This window comes from Leptopilina boulardi, unplaced genomic scaffold, assembly GCF_019393585.1.
Source record: "Leptopilina boulardi isolate dan_hultmark-lab unplaced genomic scaffold, ZJU_Lbou_2.1 LbouV2_123, whole genome shotgun sequence".
NCBI lineage: Eukaryota > Metazoa > Arthropoda > Insecta > Hymenoptera > Figitidae > Leptopilina > Leptopilina boulardi.
The window spans coordinates 5,591,528-5,609,643 of record NW_026137667.1 but is presented as its reverse complement, the minus strand read 5'-3'; the positions used below and the strand labels follow the sequence as shown (position 1 = coordinate 5,609,643).

At 30.9% G+C, this 18,116-nt stretch overlaps 1 protein-coding gene and 1 long non-coding RNA gene across 3 annotated transcripts in view; one reads left to right on the top strand and one right to left on the bottom strand.

Moving 5' to 3' along the window:
* The window catches only part of LOC127290673 (protein Shroom), a 240,866-nt gene that overhangs the window by 100,803 nt on the left and 121,947 nt on the right, over positions 1 to 18,116 (top strand). The gene's annotated exons all lie outside the window — the stretch shown is intronic.
* Positions 2,914 to 5,818, bottom strand: LOC127290675 (uncharacterized). The gene is made up of 3 exons (XR_007844401.1): positions 5,643 to 5,818; positions 5,348 to 5,500; positions 2,914 to 3,971 (listed from the first exon to the last, which is right to left on the bottom strand). It is a non-coding gene; the product is annotated as an uncharacterized LOC127290675 (long non-coding RNA).

Below are 18,116 nucleotides of genomic sequence, written 5' to 3'. Positions count from 1 at the left end.
GTGTCTTTCGTATATATATATATATATGTAATTTCAGAGAAATTTACATTTACTTTAATTATCAAATTGTCCTTGTATCAGGTTTTTTTTATGTCTAGGAATTATTTTCTAGGCGCAGTTAAATATATACAGAGAAAAATTTTATTTGAATCAAAATTTTTTTTTGGATTTATACAATTGACAACAAAATTTGACTCTGTGAAAAATTTGTTTGCGTCACACAGAAAAAAATCTTCACCTGGAACAACGAAAAGTTTCACTGGAATAGCGATATGTTTCATTAAAACAGGGAAAGTTTTTGCTATTCTAGAGAAACATATCGCTGTTTCAGAAAAAGATTCTTTTCCGTGCAAATAAATATTTATTTGATTAAAATTTTTTTTTATTTGAACCAAATAAAATTTATATAAAGCAAATAAAATTTATTTAATGCCAATAAAAATTTATTTAAAGCAAAATAAAATTTATTTATATCAAATATAAAATTTGTTTAAAGCAAAAATAAAATTGATTTGAAACAAATATTTATTTCGCCTTGAGACATATATATACTTTTTTTTTTGAAATTAAAAAAAAATTTGTTTAATCCGCATAAAACGTAGAAATTGTTTGTGAAATAGGAAATTCAAGGATGATATTTCAGGACAAAATTTGATGAGAATATCTGAGGAATTTAAAAGTCGTATTATAAGAAAATAACGTATGTTCACATACGCTTGACTATAGAGGAATACTTGGTGGACCAAGTTGGCGCCCTTGGCAGCGTGCCTTGTCCTGATCTTCACTCCTCCCCCCTCCTCTTCTCTTTCTCTTCATACCTGCTACTCACTCTTTTCTTCCCCCTGTGTGTAGCAAGAGTTCTTTCGCGCAGCATCTCTCTTTTTCCCTCTCCTTTTTTGAAATAGTCCTGATAAAAACCTAAATCTGTATATAACATTCTTATAACTGACCTCGAAGAAAATTTTTTATTTTCTTTTATATCATCATTTCTCTCTCTCTCTCTCTCTTGGCAAAAAAATTTAAATTTAAAATCTCGCGCGAAAATTAATTTCAAATATTTATTTTACCAATTATTTTTTTAAAGAAAAAAAATATGAAATCATTTTGAGAGACATGAGAGAAATATATCTGATTTACTGTATAAAAGATATGTATCCAATTTAAAGAGATCTAACATCAAGATATATAATTTCTCTTTTTTTTTTTTTTTTTGGTTTAATTCTTCTTTTTTTCAATATATATATGTGTATACATGTTTGAAGCATCAGGAATCAAGTTGTCCACAATGTGCGAAGTTAAATCTTGACTAGGGAAAGCAGATGTGTTATTTATAAAGTGGATATCTAGAAGAAAAAAAAAAAATGTAGAGAGATATTGGATCATGTATATATCTATCGTTATGTTGTAACCGCAGAAACTCTCGCGAGAACAAGTAATTTCTATCACCTGTGATGTGTTATAAACCGCGAATGAAATCAAGATCAGAATTTTATTTTTCATTTTCTTTTCTTTTTATTTTTAGGTCGGTGAAGTTCACATCGATTATGATCATCGAAAATCTTAAATCCAAGTTACTCCATAAACACAACAAAAACTTACATAAAACTTCAAAAAAAGATTATACTTAACAAAAAAATTCAGTTCAACCCCAATTTCATTAAAAAAAACACCCCTAGTATAACCCCCTATAATGACACATTGAAAAAAAATTCCCAAAAAATTCAATTTTTCTTAGGCTCAAAATTTTTTTTCATATTCTCGCACTAAACACACCTACAAGTGTTGAAAAAAATTGACACCCCAAAAAAAGTGGGGGAAAGTCCCCAAAACCTACCCTAAAGACCCCATCTTTAATAAAAAAATTCCCAAAAAATTCAATTTTTCTTAGGCTCAAAATTTTTTTTCATATTCTCGCACTAAACACACCTACAAGTGTTGAAAAAAATTGACACCCCAAAAAAAGTGGGGGAAAGTCCCCAAAACCTACCCTAAAGACCCCATCTTTAATAAAAAAATTACCAAAAAATTCAATTTTTCTTAGGCTCAAAATTTTATTTCAAATTCTAGCACAAAACACACCTACAAGTGTTGAAAAAAATTTACACCCCAAAAAAAGTGGGGGAAAACCCCCAAAACCTACCCTAAAGTCCCCATCTTTGATAAAAAAATTATCAAAAAATTCAATTTTTCTTAGGCTCACAATTTTATTTCAAATTCCAGCACAAAACACACCTACAAGTGTTGAAAAAAATTGACACCCCAAAAAAAGTGGGGGAAAGCCCTCAAAACCTACCCTAAAGTCCGCATCTTTGAAAAAAAAATTCCCAAAAAATTCAATTTTTCTTAGGCTCACAATTTTATTTCAAATTCTGGCACAAAACACACCTACAAGTGTTGAAAAAAATTGACACCCCAAAAAAAGTGGGGGAAAGTCCCCAAAACCTACCCTAAAGACCCCATATTTAATAAAAAAATTCCCAAAAAATTCAATTTTTCTTAGGCTCAAAATTTTTTTTCATATTCTCGCACTAAACACACCTACAAGTGTTGAAAAAAATTGACACCCCAAAAAAAGTGGGGGAAAGTCCCCAAAACCTACCCTAAAGACCCCATCTTTAATAAAAAAATTCCCAAAAAATTCAATTTTTCTTAGGCTCAAAATTTTTTTTCATATTCTCGCACTAAACACACCTACAAGTGTTGAAAAAAATTGACACCCCAAAAAAAGTGGGGGAAAGTCCCCAAAACCTACCCTAAAGACCCCATCTTAAATAAAAAATTTCCAAAAAATTAAATTTTTCTTAGGCTCAAAATTTTTTTTCATATTCTCGCACTAAACACACCTACAAGTGTTGAAAAAAATTGACACCCCAAAAAAAGTGGGGGAAAGTCCCCAAAACCTACCCTAAAGACCCCATATTTAATAAAAAAATTCCCAAAAAATTCAATTTTTCTTAGGCTCAAAATTTTTTTTCATATTCTCGCACTAAACACACCTACAAGTGTTGAAAAAAATTGACACCCCAAAAAAAGTGGGGGAAAGTCCCCAAAACCTACCCTAAAGACCCCATCTTTAATAAAAAAATTCCCAAAAAATTCAATTTTTCTTAGGCTCAAAATTTTTTTTCATATTCTCGCACTAAACACACCTACAAGTGTTGAAAAAAATTGACACCCCAAAAAAAGTGGGGGAAAGTCCCCAAAACCTACCCTAAAGACCCCATCTTTAATAAAAAAATTCCCAAAAAATTCAATTTTTCTTAGGCTCAAAATTTTTTTTCATATTCTCGCACTAAACACACCTACAAGTGTTGAAAAAAATTGACACCCCAAAAAAAGTGGGGGAAAGTCCCCAAAACCTACCCTAAAGACCCCATCTTAAATAAAAAATTTCCAAAAAATTCAATTTTTCTTAGGCTCAAAATTTTTTTTCATATTCTCGCACTAAACACACCTACAAGTGTTGAAAAAAATTGACACCCCAAAAAAAGTGGGGGAAAGTCCCCAAAACCTACCCTAAAGACCCCATATTTAATAAAAAAAATTCCCAAAAAATTCAATTTTTCTTAGGCTCAAAATTTTTTTTCATATTCTCGCACTAAACACACCTACAAGTGTTGAAAAAAATTGACACCCCAAAAAAAGTGGGGGAAAGTCCCCAAAACCTACCCTAAAGACCCCATCTTTAATAAAAAAATTCCCAAAAAATTCAATTTTTCTTAGGCTCAAAATTTTTTTTCATATTCTCGCACTAAACACACCTACAAGTGTTGAAAAAAATTGACACCCCAAAAAAAGTGGGGGAAAGTCCCCAAAACCTACCCTAAAGACCCCATCTTTAATAAAAAAATTCCCAAAAAATTCAATTTTTCTTAGGCTCAAAATTTTTTTTCATATTCTCGCACTAAACACACCTACAAGTGTTGAAAAAAATTGACACCCCAAAAAAAGTGGGGGAAAGTCCCCAAAACCTACCCTAAAGACCCCATCTTTAATAAAAAAATTACCAAAAAATTCAATTTTTCTTAGGCTCAAAATTTTATTTTAAATTCTAGCACAAAACACACCTACAAGTGTTGAAAAAAATTTACACCCCAAAAAAAGTGGGGGAAAACCCCCAAAACCTACCCTAAAGTCCCCATCTTTGATAAAAAAATTATCAAAAAATTCAATTTTTCTTAGGCTCACAATTTTATTTCAAATTCCAGCACAAAACACACCTACAAGTGTTGAAAAAAATTGACACCCCAAAAAAAGTGGGGGAAAGCCCTCAAAACCTACCCTAAAGTCCGCATCTTTGAAAAAAAAATTCCCAAAAAATTCAATTTTTCTTAGGCTCACAATTTTATTTCAAATTCTGGCACAAAACACACCTACAAGTGTTGAAAAAAATTGACACCCCAAAAAAAGTGGGGGAAAGTCCCCAAAACCTACCCTAAAGACCCCATATTTAATAAAAAAATTCCCAAAAAATTCAATTTTTCTTAGGCTCAAAATTTTTTTTCATATTCTCGCACTAAACACACCTACAAGTGTTGAAAAAAATTGACACCCCAAAAAAAGTGGGGGAAAGTCCCCAAAACCTACCCTAAAGACCCCATCTTTAATAAAAAAATTCCCAAAAAATTCAATTTTTCTTAGGCTCAAAATTTTTTTTCATATTCTCGCACTAAACACACCTACAAGTGTTGAAAAAAATTGACACCCCAAAAAAAGTGGGGGAAAGTCCCCAAAACCTACCCTAAAGACCCCATCTTTAATAAAAAAATTACCAAAAAATTCAATTTTTCTTAGGCTCAAAATTTTATTTTAAATTCTAGCACAAAACACACCTACAAGTGTTGAAAAAAATTTACACCCCAAAAAAAGTGGGGGAAAACCCCCAAAACCTACCCTAAAGTCCCCATCTTTGATAAAAAAATTATCAAAAAATTCAATTTTTCTTAGGCTCACAATTTTATTTCAAATTCCAGCACAAAACACACCTACAAGTGTTGAAAAAAATTGACACCCCAAAAAAAGTGGGGGAAAGCCCTCAAAACCTACCCTAAAGTCCGCATCTTTGAAAAAAAAATTCCCAAAAAATTCAATTTTTCTTAGGCTCACAATTTTATTTCAAATTCTGGCACAAAACACACCTACAAGTGTTGAAAAAAATTGACACCCCAAAAAAAGTGGGGGAAAGTCCCCAAAACCTACCCTAAAGACCCCATATTTAATAAAAAAATTCCCAAAAAATTCAATTTTTCTTAGGCTCAAAATTTTTTTTCATATTCTCGCACTAAACACACCTACAAGTGTTGAAAAAAATTGACACCCCAAAAAAAGTGGGGAAAGTCCCCAAAACCTACCCTAAAGACCCCATCTTTAATAAAAAAATTCCCAAAAAATTCAATTTTTCTTAGGCTCAAAATTTTTTTTCATATTCTCGCACTAAACACACCTACAAGTGTTGAAAAAAATTGACACCCCAAAAAAAGTGGGGGAAAGTCCCCAAAACCTACCCTAAAGACCCCATATTTAATAAAAAAATTCAATTTTTCTTAGGCTCAAAATTTTTTTTCATATTCTCGCACAAAACACACCTACAAGTGTTGAAAAAAATTGACACCCCAAAAAAAGTGGGGGAAAGTCCCCAAAACCTACCCTAAAGACCCCATCTTTAATAAAAAAATTCCCAAAAAATTCAATTTTTCTTAGGCTCAAAATTTTTTTTCATATTCTCGCACTAAACACACCTACAAGTGTTGAAAAAAATTGACACCCCAAAAAAAGTGGGGGAAAGTCCCCAAAACCTACCCTAAAGACCCCATCTTTAATAAAAAAATTCCAAAAAAATTCAATTTTTCTTATGCTCAAAATTTTATATTTTATGTAGTTTTTTATAATTTTGCATATTTTATCCAATAAACAAAAAAAACCATTTAGTATTTTTTTCTGGTTTTTTGCTATAAAAATCAAATTTTTGGGGTATTATTATTATAATAAACGTAATCAGCTCATCAAAATACATAAAAGTATGAAGTATTAAAAATCAAAAATATTTTAAAAAATTCAAAATTGAAACATTTTTTAAAAATTTCAAAAATATTGTAAAAATTGTTTGTCCACGATCGGGCGAGGCTTAAAATTTTGGCAAAAAGTATTTTTTTGAAAAAATTTTTAAATTTTTTTGTTTGTTTGTTGTTTTTTGATTTTACATTCTGACAATAATTGATGATTGCCAAAATAGTTTGCATATTCAAGCAGTCGGGAAAGTTTGTCGAAGCTGAAAATTTAAAATTCAACAAAAAAGTCACAAAAATTTTATTTGTTTGTGAATATGATGTTTTTTATAAATGTTTATTTACTAATTGAATCTAAAAACATCATTTTGTCTATGTGGAAATTTGTAGCCGCGTAGAGAATAAATGTTAAAATCTTTCAAAAAACAGGCGTGATTAGCCATGAATTTGACTATTGTGTGGAGCAAGGTGTGGAGGCAAGAATAGTGAGGATAGAGACGAACGTGGATATTCGGCTGCGTTCGTCTTTGGTCGGCTCTTTGCTTTACGTTATCCCCACCGCTCCGCTCACTCCACAGACCCCGGCGAAAGTCTATAACTGCTTGGAAATCTGATTTTGCCTTTTTCGTCGTATTTTTTCTCTCTCCACTCGGACCCAATTTAAACGCGCTTGGGTGAAAAAGTGAAGATTCAACGAAGCTGAATTACGCAACGTTTATATAGGATAAACGATTTTTAAAGAAATAATTTTTTAATTGAAAAATTCTAAAAAAATTTTTTTTATAATATGTTGATTAATAAAAACTACAAAGAAATTTTTAAAGTAAAAATTTCAAGATTTTTTCATTTTAAAAAATTATTTCTTTAAAAAACGTTTATCATAAATATTGCGATCTTCAGTTTATTAAGATTATTATTATTACTATTAAAATATATTAAAATAATCTAGAAATTTTTACTTTAAAAATTTTTTTTTAGTTTTTATTAATCAACATATTATAAAAAAATTTTTTTTAGAATATTTCAATTGAAAAATTATTTCTTTAAAAATCGTTTATTTTATTTAAACGTTGCGTAATTCAGCTTCGTTGAATCTTCACTTTTTCACCCAACCGCGTTTAAATTGGGTCCGAGTGGAGAGAGAAAAAATACGACGAAAAAGGCAAAATCAGATTTCCAAGCAGTCATAGACTTTCGCCGGGGTCTGTGGAGTGAGCGGCGCGGTGGGGATAACGTAAAGCAAAGAGCCGACCAAAGACGAACGCAACCGAATATCCACGATCGGCTCTATCCTCACTATTCATGCCTTCACACTATAGTCAAATTCAAGGCTAATCACGCCTGTTGTTTGAAAAGATTTTAACATTTATTCTCTACGCGGCTACAAATTTCCACATAGAAAATGATGTTTTTAGTTTCAATTAGTAAATAAACATTTTAAAAAAACATCATATTCACAAACAAATAAAATTTTTGTGATTTTTTGCTAAATTTTAAACTTTCAACTTCGACAAACTTCCCCGACTGCTTGCATATACAAACTATTTTGGCAATTGTCAATTATTGCCAGAATGTAAAATCAACAAACAAAAAATTTAGTCTCGCTTTTTCTTTGCGAGAAATAAATTTTTTAATAGAAATTTTTCACGTTTTTCAACTTTTGACAAAAGCTGAACTACGCAACGTTTATGATAAACCATTTTTAAAAATGTAAAATTCTATAATTTTTTGCTTGACAAATATTTTTTATAATTTGTTGATTAATGAAAACTACAAGAAATATTTTTCAGACAAAAATTTAAAGAATTTTTTATTTTAAAAAATTATTTCGTTTGTCATAAACGTTGCGTACTTCAGCTACGTAAAATTTGGGTGTGAACAAGACAAATTTCCCACATGGCTTGGATGTCTACATTTTATTAAAGTTATCTACACTCAGAAAAAAAATATATTTGAACCAAATGTACCATTTTTTTAAATTTACCTAATTTTTTGGTTAGTTCAAACAAAATTTGTCCAATTCAAATAAATATTTATTTGATCTAAATAACTGTTTAGTTTATTTTAATAAATTTTTTGAACAAAGAAAAAATTTAATTGAACTAAATAAACGTTTGGTTTATGGAATCACATGTTTGGTTAACTGTATATCAATGCATTTATTTTGTTGATTTCACCAAAATTTGGTTGCTTCAAACGAATTTTTTTCTGAGTGTACTATAAATAGGAAGTCAAAACAAGAATAAAATTTTTGGTCTCTCATTTAGTTTTCGAGAAATAAATTTTCTATTTGAAATTTTTTAATTTTTTGGAGTCTTTCCACAACTTGTTAGGGGGTGTCAATTTTTTTTAACACTTTTAGGTGTGTTTAGTGCAAGAATTTGAAATAAAATTGAGAGCCTAAGAAAAATTGAATTTTTTTTTATCAAAGATGGGGACTTTAGGGTAGGTTTTGGGGGCTTTCCCCCACTTTTTTTGGGGTGCCAATTTTTTTCAACACTTGTAGGTGTGTTTTGTGCCAGAATTTGAAATAAAATTGTGAGCCTAAGAAAAATTGAATTTTTTGGGAATTTTTTTTTCAAAGATGCGGACTTTAGGGTAGGTTTTGAGGGCTTTCCCCCACTTTTTTTGGGGTGTCAATTTTTTTCAACACTTGTAGGTGTGTTTTGTGCGAGAATATGAAAAAAAATTTTGAGCCTAAGAAAAATTGAATTTTTTGGGAATTTTTTTATTAAATATGGGGTCTTTAGGGTAGGTTTTGGGGACTTTCCCCCACTTTTTTTGGGGTGTCAATTTTTTTCAACACTTGTAGGTGTGTTTTGTGCTGGAATTTGAAATAAAATTGTGAGCCTAAGAAAAATTGAATTTTTTGATAATTTTTTTATCAAAGATGGGGACTTTAGGGTAGGTTTTGGGGGTTTTCCCCCACTTTTTTTGGGGTGTAAATTTTTTTCAACACTTGTAGGTGTGTTTTGTGCTAGAATTTGAAATAAAATTTTGAGCCTAAGAAAAATTGAATTTTTTGGTAATTTTTTTATTAAAGATGGGGTCTTTAGGGTAGGTTTTGGGGACTTTCCCCCACTTTTTTTGGGGTGTCAATTTTTTTCAACACTTGTAGGTGTGTTTAGTGCGAGAATATGAAAAAAAATTTTGAGCCTAAGAAAAATTGAATTTTTTGGGAATTTTTTTATTAAAGATGGGGTCTTTAGGGTAGGTTTTGGGGACTTTCCCCCACTTTTTTTGGGGTGTCAATTTTTTTCAACACTTGTAGGTGTGTTTAGTGCGAGAATATGAAAAAAAATTTTGAGCCTAAGAAAAATTGAATTTTTTGGGAATTTTTTTATTAAATATGGGGTCTTTAGGGTAGGTTTTGGGGACTTTCCCCCACTTTTTTTGGGGTGTAAATTTTTTTCAACACTTGTAGGTGTGTTTTGTGCTAGAATTTAAAATAAAATTTTGAGCCTAAGAAAAATTGAATTTTTTGGTAATTTTTTTATTAAAGATGGGGTCTTTAGGGTAGGTTTTGGGGACTTTCCCCCACTTTTTTTGGGGTGTCAATTTTTTTCAACACTTGTAGGTGTGTTTAGTGCGAGAATATGAAAAAAAATTTTGAGCCTAAGAAAAATTGAATTTTTTGGGAATTTTTTTATTAAATATGGGGTCTTTAGGGTAGGTTTTGGGGACTTTCCCCCACTTTTTTTGGGGTGTCAATTTTTTTCAACACTTGTAGGTGTGTTTTGTGCCAGAATTTGAAATAAAATTGTGAGCCTAAGAAAAATTGAATTTTTTGGGAATTTTTTTTTCAAAGATGCGGACTTTAGGGTAGGTTTTGAGGGCTTTCCCCCACTTTTTTTGGGGTGTCAATTTTTTTCAACACTTGTAGGTGTGTTTTGTGCTGGAATTTGAAATAAAATTGTGAGCCTAAGAAAAATTGAATTTTTTGATAATTTTTTTATCAAAGATGGGGACTTTAGGGTAGGTTTTGGGGGTTTTCCCCCACTTTTTTTGGGGTGTAAATTTTTTTCAACACTTGTAGGTGTGTTTTGTGCTAGAATTTGAAATAAAATTTTGAGCCTAAGAAAAATTGAATTTTTTGGTAATTTTTTTATTAAAGATGGGGTCTTTAGGGTAGGTTTTGGGGACTTTCCCCCACTTTTTTTGGGGTGTCAATTTTTTTCAACACTTGTAGGTGTGTTTAGTGCGAGAATATGAAAAAAAATTTTGAGCCTAAGAAAAATTGAATTTTTTGGGAATTTTTTTATTAAAGATGGGGTCTTTAGGGTAGGTTTTGGGGACTTTCCCCCACTTTTTTTGGGGTGTCAATTTTTTTCAACACTTGTAGGTGTGTTTAGTGCGAGAATATGAAAAAAAATTTTGAGCCTAAGAAAAATTGAATTTTTTGGGAATTTTTTTATTAAAGATGGGGTCTTTAGGGTAGGTTTTGGGGACTTTCCCCCACTTTTTTTGGGGTGTCAATTTTTTTCAACACTTGTAGGTGTGTTTAGTGCGAGAATATGAAAAAAAATTTTGAGCCTAAGAAAAATTGAATTTTTTGGGAATTTTTTTATTAAAGATGGGGTCTTTAGGGTAGGTTTTGGGGACTTTCCCCCACTTTTTTTGGGGTGTCAATTTTTTTCAACACTTGTAGGTGTGTTTAGTGCGAGAATATGAAAAAAAATTTTGAGCCTAAGAAAAATTGAATTTTTTGGGAATTTTTTTATTAAAGATGGGGTCTTTAGGGTAGGTTTTGGGGACTTTCCCCCACTTTTTTTGGGGTGTCAATTTTTTTCAACACTTGTAGGTGTGTTTAGTGCGAGAATATGAAAAAAAATTTTGAGCCTAAGAAAAATTGAATTTTTTGGGAATTTTTTTATTAAATATGGGGTCTTTAGGGTAGGTTTTGGGGACTTTCCCCCACTTTTTTTGGGGTGTCAATTTTTTTCAACACTTGTAGGTGTGTTTTGTGCCAGAATTTGAAATAAAATTGTGAGCCTAAGAAAAATTGAATTTTTTGGGAATTTTTTTTTCAAAGATGCGGACTTTAGGGTAGGTTTTGAGGGCTTTCCCCCACTTTTTTTGGGGTGTCAATTTTTTTCAACACTTGTAGGTGTGTTTTGTGCTGGAATTTGAAATAAAATTGTGAGCCTAAGAAAAATTGAATTTTTTGATAATTTTTTTATCAAAGATGGGGACTTTAGGGTAGGTTTTGGGGGTTTTCCCCCACTTTTTTTGGGGTGTAAATTTTTTTCAACACTTGTAGGTGTGTTTTGTGCTAGAATTTGAAATAAAATTTTGAGCCTAAGAAAAATTGAATTTTTTGGTAATTTTTTTATTAAAGATGGGGTCTTTAGGGTAGGTTTTGGGGACTTTCCCCCACTTTTTTTGGGGTGTCAATTTTTTGCAACACTTGTAGGTGTGTTTAGTGCGAGAATATGAAAAAAAATTTTGAGCCTAAGAAAAATTGAATTTTTTGGGAATTTTTTTATTAAAGATGGGGTCTTTAGGGTAGGTTTTGGGGACTTTCCCCACTTTTTTTGGGGTGTCAATTTTTTTCAACACTTGTAGGTGTGTTTAGTGCGAGAATATGAAAAAAAATTTTGAGCCTAAGAAAAATTGAATTTTTTGGGAATTTTTTTATTAAAGATGGGGTCTTTAGGGTAGGTTTTGGGGACTTTCCCCCACTTTTTTTGGGGTGTCAATTTTTTTCAACACTTGTAGGTGTGTTTAGTGCGAGAATATGAAAAAAAATTTTGAGCCTAAGAAAAATTGAATTTTTTGGGAATTTTTTTTCAATGTGTCATTATAGGGGGTTATACTAGGGGTGTTTTTTTTAATGAAATTGGGGTTGAACTGAATTTTTTTGTTAAGTATAATCTTTTTTTGAAGTTTTATGTAAGTTTTTGTTGTGTTTATGGAGTAACTTGGATTTAAGATTTTCGATGATCATAATCGATGTGAACTTCACCGACCTTTATTTTTGCTCTCATCAGGGTCAAGGAAATTATTTACAAGAAACATTTTATTTATTTTTTTTTATTTATATATTTATTTGGTTCAAGTAAATATTTATTTGGTTCGAGTAATACTTTTTTTCGGTGGTAGAAAAAAATTGTTTTTTGCAGAATTATAAATTATGAAAATGTAGGTCAAAAAAATATTTGTTTTTTTTTGGTAGAATTATACAGTTATTCTTATATGAATATATATACAGGAAGTTGAGGTGCCTTTGATGATGATTCAAATCCCATATATAACTAACAAATGAATATAATCGAGATGATATTCGAAGTGTCTCGTCATTGAGAGAGCGATGCACTTTAATTGGTCGTTTCACCAGTAATGAGAGTCCAACTCATTCTTCGAGAGAGAGAGAAAGAGAGAGAGAGAAAGATAACATGTTTGAAACGATTGACCTTACGCGCGCGAGAGAACGAGTTACAGACACTCCTTTATGTCACGTCAATTGACTCGCTCGATTGGTAAGGAAAGTAATGAAAGATAGACTCGTTTTTCTAGTCAGTTCGTTTTCGCTTGACGTAATTAGAAAACTTTTAATTCACGTCTAACATTACGTATATAAACTCGCATTTGTAATCAGAATCAGAAAGAAAGAGAGAGAGAGAGACAAGAAGTAACTTCAGGGTTAATTAACTAGGAATTTAGGAAAAAATATTTTTTTACGAATATTTTTTATAAAACACGATAAAAGAGGTTTACGTGAAACAGCGAAATATTTCACTGTAGTAGCAAAAGGTTTACTTGTTTCAGTTAAATCTTTCCCAGATGGAAAAGTTCCCGGTAGCCACTACCGGTAATTTTTCCGGGACTACCGGCAGTTCCTACCGGTAATTTTTCCGGTACTACCGGTAGTCACTATCGGTAGTCTCTACCGGTAATTTTTTCGTTACTACCGGTAGTCACTATCGGTAATTTTTCCAGGACTACCGGTAGTCACTATCGATAGTCATTACCGGTAATTTTTTCGGGACTACCGGTAGTCACAACCGGTAATTTTTCCGGTACTACCGGTAGTCACAACCGGTAATTTTTCCGGTACTACCGGTAGTCACTATCGGTAGGTACTACCGGTAGCCACTATCGGTAATTTTTCCGGTACTACCGGCAGTCACTATCGGTAGTCACTACCGGTAATTTTTGCAGGACTACCGGTAGTCACTATCGATAGTCATTACCGGTAATTTTTTCGGGACTACCGGTAGTCACAACCGGTAATTTTTCCGGTACTACCGGTAGTCACAACCGGTAATTTTTCCGGTACTACCGGTAGTCACAACCGGTAATTTTTCCGGTACTACCGGTAGTCACTATCGGTAGGTACTACCGGTAGCCACTATCGGTAATTTTTCCGGTACTACCGGCAGTCACTACCGGTAATTTTTGCAGGACTACCGGTAGTCACTATCGATAGTCATTACCGGTAATTTTTTCGGGACTACCGGTAGTCACAACCGGTAATTCTTCCGGTAACTTTTCCGGTACTACCGGTAGTCACTACCGGTAATTTTTTCGTTACTACCGGTAGTCATTACCGGTAATTTTTCCGGGAATTACAATAAAAATTTATTACCAAATAACAAATTTTGATTGTAACTCCCGGAAAAATTACCGATAGTGACTACCGGTAGTAACGAAAAAATTACCGGTAGTACCGGAAAAAATTACCGTTAATTTTTCCGGGAATTACAATAAAAATTTATTACCAAATAACAAATTTTGATTGTAACTCCCGAAAAAATTACCGATAGTGACTACCGGTAGTAACGAAAAAATTACCGGTAGTACCGGAAAAATTACCGGTAGTGGCTACCGGTAGTCCCCGGAAAAATTACCGGTATTGCCTACCGGTAGTCTAGGAAAAATTACCGGTAGTGCCTACCGGTAGTGAATATTCCGGTAGCGGGAACTTTTCCACCTGGGTTCGCTTATTATAGCGAAACCTTTCGCTATTGCAAGTAAATATTTAAAAAAATTAAATAAAATTTATTGAAACATCTCAGAGCGAAAGAGAGGAATAAAGATCGATCCATATTAATAAAACGCACGCGAAAGCAATTTCAATTTCTCATTTCGTCAAAAGATGGTGTATAGACAGTTATGAGACAGACATATTATATAGCATTTCATAATATTCTCTTCAGGAGATGAGATTGCGATTTGAATGAAGAGTCATGGAAGTCATCATTACTACTATGTAATATATGATATCGGCAATTCGCGTATATATAACGGAACACAGGAATCAATGAAAAGAATAATATGATACATTCGATTAGAAATATACAATATTGCCACTTTAATTATCGTGCACATGTTATATATACCGTTTAGTGAATCGACAATTTTATTTGCTGTCATTTCATGATTAGACGCAATATTCTTGTATGAAAGAATATATATTCTCTAAAAATTATAATTTAAAAATAACTAATTAGTAAAATTTAATTAATTTTCAGTGGAAAAATAATTGAAAAAATTATACTCTCTAATACTATAATTATGATAATTATTTATAATTAATTTTTATAATTATAATTATTAATAATAATTTGAATCACTCTCTAAATCTGAATTAGTAAAAATGTTTACTAATTTAAATTAGTGATTCACTTTTTGCTTTAGAATTAGTTAAATTTTACTAATTGTTAGTAAAAGTTACTAATAATTATTTAAATTTTACTAATTGTTAGTAAAAGTTACTGATAATTAGTAAAATTTTACTAATTGCGAAGCAAAAAGAGAGTCACTTATTCAAATTAGTAAACATTTTTACTAATTCAGATTTAGAGATCAGTGCAAGTCACTTTTTTGTATAAGTTAAATTTTACTATTTCGATAGTAAAAAAAAAATTTATTTTTACTATACAGTACAGTAAAACCTCGATTATTGAAATCAGTGTCGTATCATCGTAATTCATTCTAATATGAAATATAATTTATTTTTCGATTTAAACTTTTATTGATTAGCCCAAGTAGTTTCTCACATTCATATACATATAAAAGCTTGAAAACCGATATACTATACATCTTGTCTCTCTCTCTATATATACGAATATCGAATTTTCTAATATATAAATAAGAATTTCACAACTTGTATATAAATGACAGTGACTGAACGATTCAATGTCGATCCCTCGATCATAAAATCTGTTCCTCTTTGTTTATTTTCCCTACATTGATGATGTCCATTTATTGTCCTCTTGATGATGGAATTTCTATATGGCGATCTCCTATATTTTCAGCGAGAGAAAGAGAGAAAGACAAAAAAAGGAAAAAAAAATTCCCTCCTCGTTGCACAATGTTATATGACTCTCAGTATATATATAACTTTAAATGCAAAGAGATAGAGAAAGAGAGAGACGTGTGGTATAGCACGCGATCGGTCCAAACAAATGACCAAGATCTATCAAGAGCACGATCTGTTTAGACGATCTTATACGCGGCGTGCGAGGATCGCGAACATGTCTCGCGGGATATGGGAGCCACGCTTCGGCGGGGATCACTTTCACGATGTTGTTGTTGGAAAATCATGAAACTCGCTTATATTCGCTCCCACGGTGTTACATCGTCGTCACGTTATACTCGCGCGCGCGCGCACAAAACCCAACAATTTTCTGTCCATTAAAAAAAAAATTACTCCCTCAGTCGCCATTTCTGTATATAAATCTGATCATTGTTTTAATGTATATGTGTGTATAATAACAAGGTTCATATTGTACTTACTCAATTTCTGCCACTCAAATGGAGCATTAAATATTTTCTATCTGGAGCGGAAAAACATTTATCTTTCATTTCCAATTAGGGGAAAAAATAATTTTGTTTAATACAAAAGTAGTTTTAATCCCAATTAGAAGGGGAAATCATTTTTTTTTCTGCAAAAAAGAGATTATACCTACAGTTTGAACCTGGTTAAGTGAGATATACACATTGTCTCACTTAATTAGGTTTCAGTGTAAAAGTTATTAAAAATAATATTAGGAAATATTAGGAGGGGAAATCATTTTTTCGGAAAATAAAAAAGAGGTACACTAGAACCTGGTTAATTGAGATATACACATTGTCTCACTTAACTAGGTTTCAGTGTAAAAGTTATTAAAAGTAATATTAGGAAATATTAGGAGGGGAAATCATTTTTTCGGAAAGTAAAAAAGAGGTACACTAGAACCTGGTTAATTGAGATATACACATTGTCTCACTTAACTAGGTTTCAGTGTAAAAGTTATTAAAAGTAATATTAGGAAATATTAGGAGGGGAAATCATTTTTTCTGAAAGTAAAAAAGAGATTTACATACAGTTTGAACCTGGTTAAGTTAGATATACACATTGTCTCACTTAACTAGGTTTCAGTGTAAAAGTTATTAAAAATAATATTAGGAAATATTAGGAGGGGAAATCATTTTTTCGGAAAGTAAAAAAGAGGTACACTAGAACCTGGTTAATTGAGATATACACATTGTCTCACTTAACTAGGTTTCAGTGTAAAAGTTATTAAAAGTAATATTAGGAAATATTAGGAGGGGAAATCATTTTTTCTGAAAGTAAAAAAGAGATTTACATACAGTTTGAACCTGGTTAAGTTAGATATACACATTGTCTCACTTAACTAGGTTTCAGTGTAAAAGTTATTAAAAATAATATTAGGAAATATTAGGAGGGGAAATCATTTTTTCGGAAAGTAAAAAAGAGGTACACTAGAACCTGGTTAATTGAGATATACACATTGTCTCACTTAACTAGGTTTCAGTGTAAAAGTTATTAAAAATAATATTAGGAAATATTAGGAGGGGAAATCATTTTTTCTGAAAGTAAAAAAGAGATTTACATACAGTTTGAACCTGGTTAAGTTAGATATACACATTGTCTCACTTAACTAGGTTTCAGTGTAAAAGTTATTAAAAATAATATTAGGAGGGGAAATCATTTTTTCGGAGAGTAAAAAAGAGGTACACTAGAACCTGGTTAATTGAGATATACACATTGTCTCACTTAACTAGGTTTCAGTGTAAAAGTTATTAAAAGTAATATTAGGAAATATTAGGAGGGGAAATCATTTTTTTCTGAAAGTAAAAAAGAGATTTACATACACTAGAACCTGGTTAAGTGAGATATACACATTGTCTCACTTAACTAGGTTTCAGTGTAAAAGTTATTAAAAATAATATTAGGAGGGGAAATCCTTTTTTCGGAGAGTAAAAAAGAGGTACACTAGAACCTGGTTAATTGAGATATACACATTGTCTCACTTAACGAGGTTTCAGTGTAAAAGTTATTAAAAATAGTTTTGAAAATATTAATTCTATTTTCTCGGTTCATTAAAAGAAAATCGAAAAATAAAATATATATAAAAATAATAAAAGTTCGTTATATTAATGTAATTACTTATAATAATTATTTTAATATAATTATACTTACAATTACATTAATGATTATTAATGATACTCATAAATATTTCATTTATATAATTACTTGTAATAGTTATATTAATTTAATTATTTATAAAAATTATATTAATGTAATTACTTGTAATATAAAAAAAATTCCGTATACAACAATAAAAATGTTATTAGAGAAAAAAAAAAGTGAAAATAAATAACAATCAAAAAAATGTGTACATTTTTCTGCAAGAACAACTTTTGTCGTCGTTTCTCTTTCGAATAACTTTTTCTCCCGTATAACAGTTTTCTCATTGTCCAAGCATTGGTAAAACCAAGTGATTGGTTTACTTTTTCAAATAAAAAAAAAAAAAAAACACTCCCATAATTATCGAGTTCTTTTACACCCACTTTAAAACACTTTCGTTCACAATAATGCAAATTATTGTGTTTTATTTCTTTTTTTATTTCATTTTCTTAATAAAAATCGGAAAACAATTTAGTTTATTGCAAATTAAGTAAAGAAAAAAATTAACGATTGTGAATATAATCAAGAAACGATTAGTGTGAGTTAAAAATATGTAGCAAATGCTTATATATAGTAGTATTATCTCTTTTGCGCAGGCGTTTATATAAATAATTTGCCAAAAAAAAGAAGAAATAAATTTACCATTTATTTTACACCCACATTGGCTTAGTTTTGTGAACAATGTATATATA